This window comes from Vidua macroura, chromosome 18 (assembly GCF_024509145.1).
Source record: "Vidua macroura isolate BioBank_ID:100142 chromosome 18, ASM2450914v1, whole genome shotgun sequence".
NCBI classification, from domain to species: Eukaryota; Metazoa; Chordata; class Aves; order Passeriformes; family Viduidae; genus Vidua; species Vidua macroura.
In genome coordinates this window covers 13,448,892-13,452,826 of record NC_071588.1, presented here as the reverse complement: position 1 = coordinate 13,452,826, position 3,935 = coordinate 13,448,892, and the positions used below count along the sequence as shown (strand labels likewise).

General features: G+C 55.7%; 1 long non-coding RNA gene across 1 annotated transcript; it reads right to left on the bottom strand.

Moving 5' to 3' along the window:
- Positions 1 to 1,092: 1,092 nt before the first annotated feature.
- LOC128816408 (uncharacterized) lies at positions 1,093 to 3,701 on the bottom strand. The gene is made up of 2 exons (XR_008439895.1): positions 3,382 to 3,701; positions 1,093 to 2,321 (listed from the first exon to the last, which is right to left on the bottom strand). It is a non-coding gene; the product is annotated as an uncharacterized LOC128816408 (long non-coding RNA).
- Positions 3,702 to 3,935: the final 234 nt, after the last annotated feature.

Sequence of the window (3,935 nt, the reverse complement as noted above, 5' to 3'; positions counted from 1 at the left end):
ATGAAATGATGGAATATCCTCAGCTGGAAGGGTCCCACAGGATCTTCCTGTCCAGCCCCCAGCCCTGCCCAGACCCCCAACAACCCCACCCTGGGCATCCCTGGCAGCGCTGTCCAAAGGCTCCTGGAGCTCTGGCAGCCTCGGGGCCGTGCCCATTCCCTGGGGAGCCTGGGCAGTGCCAGCACCCTCTGGGGGAAGAGCCTTTCCCTGATCTCCAGCCTGAGCCTGCCCTGGCCCAGCTCCAGCCATTCCCTGGGTGCTGTCCCTGTCCCAGAGCAGAGATGGGAGCTGCCCCTTGGGAGGAGCTGCAGCTCCTGGGGAGCTCTGCCCTCAGTGTCCTCTGCTCCAGCTGAACATTCCAAGTGCCCTCAGCTGCTCCTCCCATGGCTTGTCCAAACTCTTTCCCATCCCTGTGTCCCTCCTTTGGATGCTTTCCCACACCTTTAGATCTTCCTGATATTGGGGCATCCAAAGCTGTCCCCAGGACTGGAGGTGAGGCCGCCCCAGCCCAGAGCAGTGCAGGACAATCCCCTCCCTTGACCAGCAGAGCCAGATGCCTTTGTAGAGCTCTATTTACCCAAAAGAATCACAGCTTCCACTTTGGGTCTTCTTGGAGAGAAAAGTGTGATGTCTACGGGACAAATATTTCCCAGGGTGCAGAACAGCTGCTCTACCACGAGCTCCTGCAGCTCTGAAAATGGTAAAAACCCTCCTCTTTCATCCCTCAGGAAGTTCTGTTCCCATCAAACTCTGCCAGGCACTTTTTTGGGTTACAGAGGCTTCTGAGCTTATGGAAAGCCCATCCTAGATCTGCTTTTTTAGGCATCTCCATTCCTTTGAAATTCCCCAGCACATGGAGGCTGAAGCCCTAAATCAGTTGGCCCCGGAACAGCTCATTCCCAAGGTTCACATGGAAATTTGCAAGTCTTGTGATTTGGAATAAAAAGCCCTGGGATATCTGAGATCTTGGTCAACCCCTCCCTTGATTTTTTTCAGAAGAAATTGCCAGAAAATGCCCTCCTCACTTTAATTCCTGCATTTTCTGATGCAAGTTCAGAGTGGAACAAAATGGCTGGAAGTCCCTTTGCTCAAGGGCAAATTTATTTCCTGGCCAACATCTGGCTCCAGGCTCATCTTTCCTGCAATTTGCCAGTTGCTGGCATGAGGGTAAAAGAGAATTATTGAACTCTTTCTCTGCTTGGATCCAATTAGTCAAAGAAAAGTTGCTTGAGGTAAATGTGATGCACTCAGGAAAGATGCAAATGTTTGCTCTCTGCCAGGTCCTTCCTGCCACAGATCAGGGCAGGGGGTGACACTGAGGTGATGGGGACACAACCTGGCCTGAGGTCACCCGCTCCAGAACCTTCTTTCCTTACACAAACACTTGGGGGGACAAAAGAAGAATAAGTAGGGATCACACTCACCTGGGATGGCATGGAGTCACAGAATCATGGAATCTCCTGAGCTGGAACACACAGGATCACCCAGCCCAGCCCCCAGCCCTGCCCAGACCCCCAACAACCCCACCCTGGGCATCCCTGGCAGCGCTGTCCAAAGGCTCCTGGAGCTCTGGCAGCCTCGGGGCCGTGCCCATTCCCTGGGGAGCCTGGGCAGTGCCAGCACCCTCTGGGAGAAGAGCCTTTCCCTGATCTCCAGCCTGAGCCTGCCCTGGCCCAGCTCCAGCCGTTCCCTGGGTGCTGTCCCTGTCCCAGAGCAGAGATGGGAGCTGCCCTCTGGAGGAGCTGCAGCTCCTGGGGAGCTCTGCCCTCAGTGTCCTCTGCTCCAGCTGAACATTCCAGGTGCCCTCAGCCTCAGATTCCCCTCAAGAGCCTCCACCATCTTCACAGCCTCCTTTGAGTGCTCTCCAATAGCTTTAGATCTGTCCCATATTGTGGAACCCAAAACTGAAAGCTGCACTTTCTGGACCAGAATCCACTTTAGACATTAAATTCTACTCTTTCAAGAAAAATAGGTGACATTAATCCATTCCATGGATCCATTGAAAAGAAAGAAACCTGTTACCTTAATGTTATGTCCAACACAAAGACAGGGCCATGGGGCAGGGGGTCAGAAACACACAGGGACATCTCTGTCCCTCACTGTCAGGCAGAGTCATTTCCCACCCCCATCAACCCCTGTTATCCATGACTGTCCAGGGCTGGACCAACCCATGGACCTGTTAAACCCACGGACAGGCAGGTTCTGGGTCAGGAAGCATCTTGAAAGTTAAGGAACAAGTCCTCAAAGTCCTTTGGGTGTTACCTTTCCATCCCTTTTCCTGGCCCCAGATCCATCAGAATCCTTCACCTCCAGAAAAAGCCCTGGGAAAGGAAGAAGTTGAGGATCAAGGAGCAAACCCAGCCAGTGCTCAGGAGTGCAGGTGCACTCTGAGTGTTTTATAACTTCTTCCCGAGCCCTGCTCCCCATAATCAGATTATGAAACCTTCAGCTGAAGTTAATGCAAACAAACAGATCATGCGGAGAGCCATAAAAATAAAATATCATAATAAAACCCCTAAATCGAGAGCATCTCCTGTAAACAGAGCGCTGTAAACACAGTAATGTGTCTCTCTGCAATGATATTTGGTGAGGTATGGAAGGGCCCCAAGAGATGGCAGGAAAACACAGCTGTTCTCTCCTTGCAGGAGGTGAGGGAAGGCAGTACGGAGGTGAGGGATGGCTGCAGGGTCAGCACAGGCTCTGCTGCGCTCCTGCAAAGGGAACAGGGATCCCCCTGGATGGCTCAGGCTGGAGGGAGCCCAGAGGGTCCCTGGTGGCTCCTCCGTGCTCCAGCAGGGCCATGCCAGAGCTCAGGGCACTGCAGGGTGTGCTCACAGCTCTGCAGTGTCCCCAGGAGGAGACCCCACAGCCTCTCTGGGCTCTGCTCAGGGCTGGCACTGCCCAGGGCAGCAGTTCTGCCTCCTGGGCAGGGGCAGCTCCTGGGCTCAGGCCCTGCCCGGGGCTCTGGGGCCATCGCTGGGCCTGGAGCAGAGCCTGGGGCTGCTCTGCCCTCCTGCACACAGGGACAGACTGGGACAGACTGGGACAGACTGGGACACACAGACAGGGACAGACTGGGACAGACTGGGACAGACTGGGACAGACTGGGACACACAGACAGGGACAGACAGGGACAGACTGGGACAGACTGGGACACACAGACAGGGACAGACTGGGACAGCCAGGGCTGAGGCCCCTCTCACTGGGGCTCCTCTCCAGGCTGAGCAGCCCCAGCTCCCTCAGCCTTTCCTGGGCACCGAGATGCTCCAGGCCCCTGCTCAGCTCCAGGAGCTCCTGGCCCTGCTGTGCTGAGGATCCAGAGCTGGGCACAGCACCCAGAGGTGTCCCCAGGGCTGGGCACAGGGGTAGATCACCCCTGACCTGCTGGGAATGCTCTTCCTGATGCCCCCAGGATCCCGTTGGGCCCCAGGTCACTCTCGCTGTCCCCAGGTCCTTCCTCACAGAGCTGCTCCAGCAGGTGCCCCCAGCCTGTGCTGGTTGTTCCTCCCCAGGTGCAGGACCTGCCTTTCCCTGTTCTCTCCTTCCAGACAGTTCTTCTGGGGGAAGGGGAAAATTATCCTGAAATTCAGGTGCTTCTGCTGGGCAGCAAACACAGCTGTGGGGTGCAACCTGCTTCAACCCTGTGCGAGTGAATTCCTTGGAAATTCCACCCAGAAATCCCACATTTGGGCTGTGGAGGTGATGCCAAAGGGTTCCTGGCACTGAGAGGTGGAGCCCAGGAGAATTCCAGAGGCTCTGACTGTGATGTCAAAGTGTTCCTGGCACTGGGAGATGAAGCCCAGGAGAATTCCAGAGGCTGTGGAGGTGATGCCAAAGGGTTCCTGGCACTGAGAGGTGGAGCCCAGGAGAATCCCAGAAGGCTCTGGCTGTGATGTCACAGGGTTCCTGGCACTGGGAAGAGGAGCTCAGGAGAA